The following is a 13,999-nucleotide window of genomic DNA, read 5'->3' on the forward strand; positions in this document are numbered from 1 at the left end:
TGATAGATCTTTCAAAAAGATTCTACTATTACAGTCACTGAAGGCTCTTGCCAGCCACATGTGATTCATTCATCAGCTCTCTATATATGGCCTATTTCTCTGTGTTACCTCTGTTATGCAGAAATACATTTTACTTAGAAATCTCTTTACAGCAACTGCTTAGGATGAAGGGTCCCTGCCACTATGGACTGTTCTACTAGGTACATACACTGATGAGGCAAGACACTAGAAGACTGAATGCTGCCAGTTGGCACTGCGGGTATGTGACATGGTAAAGAAATTATATAAGTCAGGCAGAGATGAATAGGGAGGCATTCTCATGTTGATATGGGAGCACATGGGGAAATCTTATGACATAGCAACTTTGACAAAGGGCTGATTGTTAATCCAGCACCAGGGAATGAACATCATAGAAACAGTAAAGCTTGTGACAGTTCACATTCTAGTAGCTAGATGTTGCACCTGATTTCACCAAAAATTGAAGTCACGTATCTTGCTGTACTAAAAAGATGTCCTGGAAACTGGTATTATGAAGGATAGTGCCAAATAATGTAAACTGAACATGAAATACTTTTGAAAGTAGTTCATCCCACTTTATTTGTGCTATACCATATTTGATGACCAGTTCCACATTTACATTTTACAGTTTATACAGGTAAAAAATGTGCACCTCATCTGTTGAAAACAGGTGTGTAAGAAGAATCACCCACTCATTAGTCACAGTCTTTGTCAGATTTCATAGAGGCATAAGGTACAGTGACAGAAGCATGAAAGTAACAGTGAGTGTGGAATAGGTAGAGGTATGATCACAGAATTAATAACATTCTCCTACAAATATTGGTTGTGAAATACTAAAGCTTTGATGTGACATGTCTACTGTTCTGCACAAGATGTTCAGAAGCAAAGATATTTTATGATTACAGACATACTACATTAAATGACAAACGTGTTGCTAGTACAAATATTGGTGTCAGACTTTCATGGATCGACACTGATATGTTCTCTGTTTGGCAGGTAGTTGCACACTTCAAGCTGCATAAGGTTTAGTGTTCACTTCCCAACTGCAAACTGTCACTTTAAAGAATATGTAGAAATTAGTCAAGTGCCTGCTGGTCACAGGCACTAATGCAATCTGACACAGAGATGTAATCAGTCTATTAATCAATCCAAAACTGCCATTTATGGGATGGGGGTGGCTACTTAAAGACAAGTTAAAGAACATGATGAGAATTCTGAAACTATGCAATGCTTTGAAATTCATCTAGGTTAGGTTTTACTGTTTTGCATTGTTTGGTTTATGAATAAGTTTCAGGTTAATAATTCATGAAAGTACATGGAATGTTACAATTACGTGTCATATGAGCTCCCCTGTTTGTGAGTGTGCCATCGTCTTTAAATAAATGTTTTATGATTTTACATTATTCAAAATCTTAATTACTGACTGAATAAATTAGTGTTAGATGTTGTCTGATTCAGAAAAAAATTCAACAATAAAATATAACTGTCAAAGTTCAGAATTTGGTAGCCATCTAAGCAAAATACACAACTGAAATTTTGAGGGTCCCAAATTTTAAAACCAATTATTTTATAAGTTTACTAATTTTGGATAATTCTAAATATGTTTTTGGAAAGTCAGGAATGTCTTATTTTGAACGATTGGTAACAATACCTCCTGAGCTGCTTAGTTTTTCACAATGCTTTATCATTATACAATACTGTCTTAACTTCAGTCAGCTGTAATTTTTAATTTCACAGGTTTCCATTAAAAGCACTTGCATCACTGGAATAAGGAAGATAAAATTAAATAATTGAAATATAAGAGCACTGAACTTTAAAATAAATATGAATTTTACATATCCCTGCACAGATTACCTATTAGATATAGAATGAAAGAGCAAAAAAATCTAGTTATTCTTGGGATCATAACATCAGATGGATTAAATTCCAAATTGATATGTTTCAAGCTGGTCATCCGTTCATGGACTACTGTTGTGAGCATCTATGGAATGTTGTTTAAATATAATAAAACCATGACTAGGCCACAAAGTGTTGGATGTTCACACCTCAACACGGAACATTGACATTGGGGGTTTGCCCAGTCTGTAAAGCAGAATAGGTGGTGATCTGTGGCAAATATGATAACAGAATGCAATGCTGATGTGGACAAAAGAGTTTCAGATCACACGTATGAGTGCATATAGTTGAAAATGGAGCTCCATGTGAGATGACCCTATGTGTTCCCATGTTGACTTGAGGACGTTGTCAGTTACAATTGATGTGGATGCAGGATCATTGAGATTGGACCATGGATCAATGGAAATGTGGCACATGGTTAGATGAATCACATTTCTAGTTACTCAGGTGAATGGTTGACCCTGGATATGCTATCATGCAAGAGAACAGCAGCTCAAAACATTCACCATGCCATGGGCACAGGCCAGTATTGTACTATGGTAAACATTTTGCTGGGCTTACATAGGACTTGTGATAGTAATAGAAGGCATCATTACTACTGTGGCCTATATGAAAATTGTTGTGGACCACTTGCATACAGTGGTGCTTGGTGTCTTCCCCGACATCACTGGCATCTCTCAGCAGAGTAACTGTTCATCTCACAGATCTGAAAATGTGCTACTCTTATTTGAGGAACTGATATTGAACTCATATTGATCTGAATCCAATGGAACACACCTGGGCTGAGAGAAAGTGCCAGCTCTGTGCCCAGAAACCACAGGGCTGTAGTTTACAACAATTGCTTCACAGGTGCATAGACACCTGGTACCACATACCTCTGGAAACTTACCAAGGACTTGTTGGAGTTATGAAACACAGAATATCTGGTATACTGTGTTCCAGAGGTTGACCTAAATGCTATTAATCAGGTGGTCATAACATTTTTGGCTCATCAGCGTATGGTCAATTATTCTTTTAAATCTGAGCCACAGTTCTTCTACATGCTCCTGGTCCAATGTATATGTTTTGAGTTCCTATCTGACATGACTATCTCTTTATCTGACTTCCTAAACATGTGAAGCTTAATGTTAGTTTTGACTGCCTTTTGTGATTTAGTACTCATTATTGCTATAAATGCCTCATAGTCACTGATCCGGTTTCAGTACATATGTTCCCTCAGAGATTAGGTCTATTTGTTGCCATTAAAGATAAAAATATTTTCATCATCATTGGCTCCTGAAATACCTGTTCTAGGTAGTTTACAGAGAAGGCTATTATTAAATTATCCCAATCAACTGTTAGGTTACTTAAGTCCCCTCCAGTCACGAGAATATGTTTGGGAACCTCATACTAACAAACCATTTTCATTACTTAGTAACATGCCATTTTGGTATGCACTTAAAATTTAGCCCAAAAATCTCACTGCTGTAAATTTTGGATTTTAGCCAGCTTTCTGTACCTAGTACTATGTGAACTCTACTGCTTTTTAGAAATGGTTCATAGCCATGAACATTCTGCTAATGCTGCAGCAGTTGATCCCTAGGGAATAATAGATCTGATGATGAGGCCCATTTTTTTAATCTTACATGAAAACTGCAAGGTCTCAGCTATCATTTTCTAAAATGGATGAAGAGTCACCTCAGATAAAAAACCTAGTGTGCAATTTCCACACAGTCATCCACCTGAATAATAATCTATAATGTGTAATGCATCCTGAACAATTTTGGGAGATCCTACAATCATCAGCCTATGCCAGAGCTCGCTGCCCCCAGAGCCTCTAAAGCCTCTTGTTCAAGCCTTTTGCATGGCCCAGAGCCATAGGCTCACAGTCGGTTCTGGGGGCAATACTGTGGACTGTGAGCTTGCAGAAAATCAGTGATCAAGACTTACCAATTTTCTCTGCCACTTGCTGGATTGACCCATATATGACCTCACACCCAACAACACAAGAATATCTTGTGCCAACATGGTCACAATCTGCATCTTATTTCACCCATTGCTGTTAATGGCTGTCAGAATAGCCTCTTAACATGGTGAATGGCGCCTCCATGCATACTGACTGAGTGCACAAGGTGATTCTTCCCATCCCTTGCTGGCATTTCTCTAACGGGTACAATTACTTGCTGTACACAGAGGCAGACTGATCCTGTTGGAGGCACTGGGAGGTGAAAGTAAATGAGAGATTGATATATCTGTAGTGTACATTTAAAAAAAAAGTATATAACATAGATGCAATGGCTGACAAAAAATCTAATATTTATGATGTGTGTACTCTATAATCTAGTAACTGTTTTATACATACTTAAAGATATAGGTGAGAAACTTAGAATATGAACCAGGATTTAGACAGTGAACATCTGGTAGAGAGTAAAGAAATAAGAAAGAATGGAATAAGAAAATTGCTCTTCAGTTTATGTGCCTGGAAACATAGCTTGTACAGTTATAATATCAGTTTCACAAGCTTAGTAAGAGAAAGTAATTATTATTGACATTATTACAGTAGATATTTTAATGCCCTTATTTTCCTGAAATTCTCAAAAATGTCACTAAAATCTATTTAGTTTGAAACTTTTCTTTCAGTTGATAAAACTGACTATTCATTCCTGATTCATCATGAGCAAAGATAATTTTTCAGTTTACAAAAACTGCTCACACATGATGAGACTGAGACACAAATGGTCAAGAAGTATAGCAGCATAGTGATTCACTCAAGTCACATTCATTATTATTACACATTTTTGCCTTTAAGACAATATCTGAATTTGAAAAGTATGTGATTATTCAGTTTCTTTTGTATTTCTTTCTTCTTTCCTTCTCTTCCCAGAATCTCTTCATTTTTTGAATGTGCTCCTGTTTCTTTTTTTTTCTGTCTTTATTTTCCTTGTTTTCTTCCTTTCCTTTACTCCAGATGTTGTGTTCACAATTTTGTCTCTGAATTTGTCTTTTCATTTATCATTTCCTTATTGAATCATGTTTGTTAGGTGATCTTCTGTTTCTTGTAGCCATTTATTTTATTAAGCCTTTTACTACATCAAATTGTTTTTTGAGTTTGTGGTTGCTAATTCTATGTCTGTGGTTGTAGAATGTTAGTTGACTTTTTCTGTTCATGGTTGATTACTTGATTTGGGGAGAGGGGATCAAACAGTGGGGTCATTGGTCCCATCAGATTATGGAAGGATAGGGAAGGAATTTAGCTGTGTCCTTTTAAAGGAACCATCCTGGCATTTGCCTGGAGTGATTTAGGAAAACGACATAAAACCTAAATCAGGATGTGTTCTGATTCCTGGGCACACATCGGCTTCACAGTTTGGAATCACGACATTTTTGAGCACTGAATCACTGATTGTTATGAAGTTGTTTTCCACCCTCTGTTTTCCTCCTTTTTGATGCCTGTTTTTCTGTACAGTAGTCTACATCTACTTTGCTAGCCACAAAGCAGTGTGTGGTGGAGAGCACAATTCACGCCAAAGTCAACTTTCCCCCCCATCTGTTCCACTCACGGATCGCGTGAGGTAAAAACAGCTGCCTGAACACCTCAGTATGAGCTCTAATTTCCCTTATCTTTGAATGGTGATCATTGCATGATTTGGAAGTTGGTGGTAATAATATATGCTCTATATCCTCGGCGAAGATCAGGTTTCGGAATTTAGTAAGTAGCCCCTTCCACTTAGTGTGCCGTCTATCTGCAAGTGTGTCCCACTTCAAACTTTCTATGACATTTGTAATGCTCTCATGATGGCTAAATGTACCAGTCATGAATCTTGTCCACTCTCCTTTGGACCTTCTCAATTTCTTGAATCAGACCCAACTGGTAAGGGTCCCATACAGATGAACAGTACTATAAGACTGGATGAACTAATGTAATGAAAACTATTTCCTTTGTTGAAGGACTGCATCACTTCAGGATACTACCAATAAAACACGATCCAGAGTTCACCTTGCCCATAACTTGTGTAATCTGATCATTCTGTTTGAGATCATTTCGAATAGTCACACCCAGATACTTGATGGATGTTACCGCTTCCAGAGACTGGGCATTTATTTTGTGCTCGTACATTAAATGGAATTTTTGACTTGTTATACACAGTAGGTTACACTTACTAATATTGAGAGATAACTGCCAGTCATTACACACACATTTATTTTGTGCAAATCCTCATTGATTTGGCCACAACTTTCGTGTGATACTACTTTCCTGTAGACTACACATGTGTGCGTGTTTGACCAGAAATAATGACACCTATTGCGATTGTTGCCAACATATGAACAGACATTAAAAATGCACGTTAATTTTCACTAGCAGGCTGGTGCGCACATGATAGGGCTTGAAATGAAATTACGAATATTTTTGAACTGGATCAGGATTCGGACCCACATACTTACCTTTGGAGGAAACCTAGAGAAGGTTGCAGTCTTGGGAAAAGGAACGAAATGATTGAGCTATACTGTTCCGAGAGATGCAGATCCTCAAAAGAGAAGACACGAATTCGAATCACAGTCCAGCACCAAATTTTTCAACGTCTCTAGTTCAATCAAGCACAAGTAAAATAAGAGCCCTGTTCATTTAAATGGCTATCGGTTCATCAAATAAAATAAAATTTTCTAATGCAAGTAAGTTTACTGGCGAAAGTATTTCTGCTTATCATGACCTCCGCCTACGTCATTTCACAACGTAAACCGGCTCTAGAGGCCCAGTTGGCAATGAAGTAACGTGATGTTTAATGCGGATTCTAGATTATAAAGTCTTACTCTTGAGGTTACCAGAGGTAAAGTAAATCTATTTGTGACTCTTAAAAGTAAATGCCTGAACCCACGCATTGCACCTGTGATAGTTCGTTCCACCAGACCACTGTGGCCACATTTCCCAGCCCGAGGAGTGTGCTGTAATGGATGATGTGCTTAGCTTACAAAATTAGTCACGGTGGAACAAATGCTAGTCTATTAAGTGGTTAAGTAGAAGCAAGCTTCTGACGCGGTGATTATGCTACTCTCATGTCAGCAGGATGAAAAGACTCTTCTAGGCATCATAGCCTCGATGTGAACCCATTTTGAAATTTTCGGTAATTCAGCAAATTTCTTAGTTCGAGAAAATCCACTGTGAAGTGCGAAGTTACCGGACAATTCAATTATTACCGTCATTATTACTATCATTTTCTTCATACTGCTGCTAGAACACATGTGCTTCAAGACCATTTCATGCCTTTTCATCATTATAGAAGTAGTTGCCCAAGTTGAGGCTCTTTCCGTGTCTACGGATTCCTTTTCATGTTAATATCAAACTTCAGCAATTACTCGTAGATTACATTAAAACTAAAGTAATTAATGAAGACGTTACTTGATAACAAAAACACGCTGCCTTTCTTCATTTACTTGCGCCTAGAAATGGCTGTCGAGTACAACCAAACCAAAAGCCAAGACGTCTTACTGCCTTCCAATTTACGTCGCTGTCAGTTTTTCCATATGATTTGGTCGAAGTGACCTGTTTCAAGTTGTGTATGACAGAGAATGTTTTAGAAAATCAATTGTTTTCCTTTGAAATAAACAGAAAAATTTTCATTCTAAGCCACTCAAGTTCAAAATGTATGCAATATTAGTTAAAATTTAATATCGCTCCTACAATGTAGGAAAGTATTTCACAGTTGCAAAACTCGCATCCGACTCATTGTCCTTACACTTAGTCGCTGATCATAAATTCTAGCTCAGAGCGACACCATCTTAAGTAACCTAATGTAGCGAAGACAGTTTGCCAGTGCTCTTTCTCATCGGAATATACGCAATTCACTCATTGGGCTCCATAATACACTGTAACTATAATTAGACAAAAAAATTGACCGCCAAGTCGTTAACGTAAGGTGGACAATAGAGTCGTGCTCCCATCAGAATTCTATGTCCGGCAATATGCTCGATATGGCAACATTGTAGATTGTGGTACTTCCCGGAGGAAGTCTTTACTGCAGTCTTAGTACATCACTCTAGACTACGACCGTAGTCTTGAGGTAAACTGAAATTGGCGTTTACTCCATTTGCTGCTTGATGTGTGTGTTGTAGGTGCTTCATACTGCTGACACCTAACTAAACGAGATCCGTCTACCTCGATGCCTCAGCAGTCTTAATGATACCAACGTACGCTGAAACACCAAAGAAACTGATGTATTGAAATACAGAAATATGTAAACAGGCTGAAGACGGCGCTGAGGTCGGCAACGCCTATATAAAGACAAGAAGTGTCTGTCGCAGCTGTTAGATCGGTTACTTATGCTATACGGGCACGTTATCAAGATTTAAGTGAGTTTCGACGTGGTATTATAGTCGGCGCACGAGCGATGGGATACAGCATCTCCGAGGTAGCGATGAAGTGGCTATTTTCCGTACGACCATGTCACAAGTGTATCATGAATATCAGGAATCCAGTAAGCATCAAGTCTCAGACATCGCTGCGGCCGGAAACAGATCCTGCAAGAACGGGATCAACGACTAAAGAGAACCGTTCAACGCGACAGAAGTGCAACTATTCCGCAAATTGCTGCAGACTTCAGTGTTGGGCCATCAACAAGTGTCAGCATGGCAAACATTGAACGAAACATCACTGATATGGGCTTTCGGAGCAGAAAGCCCACAAGCGTACTCTTGATAACTCCATGACACAAAGCTTTACGCCTTGCCTGGGTCCGTCAACGCTGATATTGGACTGTTGGTGACTGGAACTATGTTGCGTGGTCGGACGAGTCTCGTTTCAAATTGTATCGAGCTGATGGACGTGTACGGGTATGGAGACAACCGCATGAATCCACGGACCTTGAATGTCAGCAGGGGGCTCTTCAAGCTGGTGGAGGCTCTGTAATGGCGCGGGGCATGTGCAGCGGGAGTGCTATGGGACCCCTGATATGTCTAGATACGACTCTGACAGGTGACACGTACATAAGCATCCTGTCTGATTACCTCCATCCATTCAGGTCGATTGTGCGTTCCAACGGACTTCAGCAATTCCAGTACGTCAATGCAACACCCCACACGTCCAGAACTACTACAGACTAGCTTGAGGAACGCCCTTCTGAGGTTGAACAGTGCTGCTGGCCCCAAACTGCCTAGACATGAAAATTATTGAGCATATCTGGGACGCGTTGCAACGAGCTGTTCAGAAAAGATCTCCACTCCCTCGTACTGTTACGGATTTATGGACAGCCTTGCAGGATTCATGGTGTCAGTTCCCTGCGGCAGTACTTCGGACATTAATCGAGTCCATATCACGTCGTATAGCGGCACTTCTGCGTGCTCTTGAGGGCCCTAGATGATATTAGGCTGGTGTACCAGTTTCTTTGGCTCTTCAGTGTAAATGGGCTGTGTTAACAGGCACGGGGCTACACTGCCCGTTGCTGGGTTCGAACGTGGATTCTTTGCCGCGCGTCAGGAAGGGGATGATGGGGTGTGTCCACAGATGGATCCTGACGATGAATAACAACATTTACTGAATATCTGTAATACATTGGTTGTAGGATCTCTGTGAAGAACCGCAGACATCAGAAAATGGTATTTATGGACCGGCAGTCAGCTCGTTATCATCGTCCATCGTGAGGCGTTGGAGTGACACCCGCCACCAGTTCGGAGTCGTCACTGCCACCGCAGTCTTCGTAACAGTCACCGTGTTGGTGCAAGTCGTCACCTAGGAGGCACCAGAGTGACACCGCTGCTTTAACTGTCAGACGCCGTTAACTGGTAGCCGCCTGTCACGGTTATCACCGCTTGTGGTGCTTTGTGGTAATGCTCTGCCGCCAACGTTCTGGGACGCTGCCGCCACGAACGCCGTGGCAAACAACAAAGGTGTTTCAAAGATGGCCGTGAAAGAGTTGAAGTGACGAACGTTCTTGACGCCCTACCGTAACAACAACAGATGGAAACATGTAACAAGTGAAAGAAATGTCTATGAACGATCGCCAAATCACAATCAAAGAAGTTTCTGATGACTTTAACATGTCAATTTGATAATTCCATGAAATGTTTTCAGATGTTTTGGGCATTAAACGAGTGACACCAAAATATGTGCCAAAGGTGTTGAATTTCGAGCAAAAAGAGTGGTGAATAGAAGCTGCTCAGGAGTCACTAAATGAAGTCAACAACGATGCAAAACTACTGAAACGTGTCATAACAGGTGATGAAATATGGGTGTCCGGCTATGACGTCGAAACTGAGGTACAATCGTTGTAGTGGAAGCATTTTGGATGGCCCAGACCGGAAAAAGCTTGGCAAGAGTGGTCGAATGTGAACGCTCTGCTCACTGTTTTCATAGATTTTAACGGCCTAATGCATCATGAGTTCTTGCCAAAAGGTCAGACGATCAATAAGAAGTACTACCCACAAGTTCAATGAGGTTTGGGAAGAAATCCGAAGAAACAGCTGAATTTCTGGCGAAACAGTTCATGTGCTTGCTCACACTTCATTGCTTATTCCTGAATCATTGGCGAAAAACAACACTGCAATGGTGCACCAGCCTCCTTATTCGCCAGATACGGCCCTGTGTAACGCGTTTATGTTGGCAAAAATGAAGAGAACCTTAAAGGGCCGAAGGGCCGTCGTGTTACAAGTTTAGACCAGATTAAAAGCGCACCGCTGAAAGAGCTAAGTGCTATCCCAAAGATCCGAGTTTCGGGGATCGGAAGGAGCGATAGCATAAATGTATAATACCTAATGGGGACTTCTTTCAAGGAAATAGCGTTAATGTAGACGAATAAATAAAATAAAATAGTTTCTAAAAACAGAAAATTCTCGATACTTTTTGAACACACCTCTCATGTATTCCTTAATAAAATATCTCCTAAATACTGTGTTTCTTCGTCTGTCCGACAGCTCAGTTCAAGCAACCAATATTAGAAATTAAAATAATGAAGATAAATTCTTATAATCGATTTGTTGCAAAAAGATGGCCTTCATAGCAACAAGAGTTTTCAATAAATTTCTTTGTTATCAGACATAGAAAGTTTTTTTTTTCTCGTCGTCAGTCTACTGACTGGTACGATGTGCTCAGCACGCAGGGTCTACCTCCTCATCTCACATTTACACTCGCACCCAACTTCATCAGTAGAGATAAGATCATATGCATTTGCATGTTGTATAAGCATTTGCATATTTTAACTAAAATCTAGTGACGATGCATATTTTCGCACTAGGTTTGCAATATTTTAAAAATTTAAACGGGTGATCTCAAGCAGGATCTAGTTTTGATATCTCACAGATTGACTGCGATCTAGAACTGCGTGCAATCACTAACCGAGAGACCGCCACCTAGCCAAATCATTACGTAAGTGGAACAGGAACAGACACAGGCAGACTGAGTCAATAGTCCTGCACCCGCGTCTCCTGTTAATCCCCTCCGCTGTCATACCGTACGCGTCGGCAACAAAATAAATTAAGCTACGCAAGCATTTAGTCGCACGTCCATTATTTCATTTAACTTTCTATTTACTTGTACACTGTTGAACGTGTTTACAATGTGTAGTATGTAACGTGTTGTGTGCCATGCCACCCGAAAAAAGAAACGTCATTTCGTGGATAGCTAACCATTCTGGAACATTTACATATGACGGGACTGTTTTATATTGTCGAGTTAGCGAGGAAAGCGTTTCGCAAAAAGAAAAAAAAAAATCAAGTAGGCCAGCATGTCAAGACAAGTCTTCATATTGCAGGAATGCAGAAGAAAGGACCACGAAAACAACTTCTCACGACATGAGGTTGCAGTAGCAGAGATTTATTGCTTGTCTTTGGACAAAAGTCGGTTTATCATAGATCTATGTGAAGCAATATTCCTCTTCACACTTACAAACCCTATCCTCTAAGGCTTCCTGTGCAAATATTGCTTAAATCAAAATATACCAGATAAATCAATTGCGTAAAAATTACATACCGACAATTTACGTAAATGTTCTCGGAGGAGATACGCAATGAACTCAAGGGCAGCATTATCTGGATTTCAGATGACGAAACTACAGACACCTGTGGCCGTTACATCGCAAATTTCATTGTTGCTGCTTTAATAGAAGAGTCTTCTTCTTTCTATTTGGCGACCTGCAAAGAACTTGTAAATCACTCTACGATCGCCAGATTTGTGAATGTGGGTATTAGAAAAATATTTCCACAATCTTATGCAGATGAAAAGGTGTTTGTGTTTATTTCATATTCTGCTCTATATATGATCAATGCAGGAAAAGCCCTCCGAGTATCTTACCTCAATTTGATTCATGTGGCGTGCTTTGCTCATGGAGTACATCGCCTTCCTGAAGAAGTAAGTTACACGTTGTGATTGTAAATAAACTGAATTCATTCACAAAAAAGTGTTTCTGAAGGCTTCTGCTCACATCAAGACCTACAAAGAAAATCTACCAAATGTGCCTTTACCCTCCGAACCAGTGGTAACTCATTGTGGTACGTGGATCGAAGCCGTGTTGTTTTACAGGGAAAATTTCGAGGCCAGTAGAGGGGTAGTAAACGACTTCGATAGTGCAGAGGCTTTGGCAGTTTGCCAGTGCAAGGAAGCTTTTAATGATTCCGGTTTCAAAGAGACATTGCTGTGATTAACACTCATTTTTCCCATATAACTGCAAGTGTTAAAAAGCTTGAAACTTAAGGTTTGGTGTTGAATGAATTCATTCAATTAATGAATAAAATTATTCCAGCGAACTTCTCATTGCCAGAGGTATTCCTTAAAGAAAAGGTATATTTAAAGAAAAGTTTGAAAACATTTTAAGTAATAACCCAGGCTTTGATGCTGGTGCCAAATTGATAGTTTTATTAATGGCATGGGTGAGCTTTCACCAGAACAATAAGTGCCAACATACACCCAAATTCAAATACTACCCTGTTACATCAGTTGATGTAGAACGGTCCTTTCCTGCTTATAAAAATGTTTTGAGTGATCGAAGACACAATCTTGCTACCAAAGATTTGGAACAGCACTTGGCCGTTTATGTTTCCAATAGTAGAAAAAAATGTAAAATAAATTGTAGATGATGCTCTGGTCCAACAGTATTAATTAAAAGTTAATTCTCTACAAAAAATTCGTGATTGTATGTTGTTTTTAAATAAAATATTACTGAGTCTTTGAGCGTGCCCCTCTGCGTGCTATATATCTCGAAGTTGGTCCTGTACATGATTGTTTTCGCTGCGACTCACTCGCATTGCATCCGCTTGTTACCGACAACAACAGCAAAGCAGGAACAATTCTTGAAACAATGTATGCGTCCCCATTTTGCAAATTTTTGGAAAATAATCCCTGAAAAGCCCCCTTCCTAACCTCTAACAGAAAGTACTCAGAAAACTATATCAGATTTCTAAATGTACGGTACCGATTTTTCGCGTGGCTGGCACTCTTCTTCGTAATTGATGTGCACAGGTTCGACTTTGAGATACAGTATAATGCATGCAGAAACTACCATTTTTATTATTTGATCTTAAAATATGCTTGAAAAATGTCGAAATATTCAAGGTTTTTATGATGCATATAATCCGATCTCTAGTCATCAGTTGTTTGGTGGATGTGTTCCAGTCTCTGCTTTCCTCTGCATTTTTTACTCTCTTCGGCACCCTCAAGTACCACAGAAGCTATTCCATCTTGCCCTAAAATAAGCTCCTTCTTCTTGTCAATGTGTTTCACCTGTTCCTCTCCTCATCAGTTCTGCAGACAGCCTCATTTTTTATCTTATTAGCCCACTTAATTTACAACCTCCTTCTAGATGACCACGTTTCAAATGATTGGATTCTCTTTTTTTCTAATAAGTAATTCGCATTACTTTAGTCTATCTTCGCTTTAGTCTCAATTCATATTCTGTACACATCAGATTGTTCATTTGATTCAACAGTTCCTGCAAGTTTTCCACATTTTCACCGAGGATAGCGATGTTATCAGCGAATCTTATAATTGAAATCCTTTCACCTGGAATTATAATCCAATTTCAGAACCTTTCTTATATTTCCGTCATTGTTTCTATGACTTATGGACTGAACAGCTGGGGGAGGGGTGTGTGAGTAAAGACTACACCCCTGTCTTATAGCCTATCTA

Source organism: Schistocerca gregaria, chromosome 2 (genome assembly GCF_023897955.1).
Source record: "Schistocerca gregaria isolate iqSchGreg1 chromosome 2, iqSchGreg1.2, whole genome shotgun sequence".
In the NCBI taxonomy this organism is placed as follows: domain Eukaryota; kingdom Metazoa; phylum Arthropoda; class Insecta; order Orthoptera; family Acrididae; genus Schistocerca; species Schistocerca gregaria.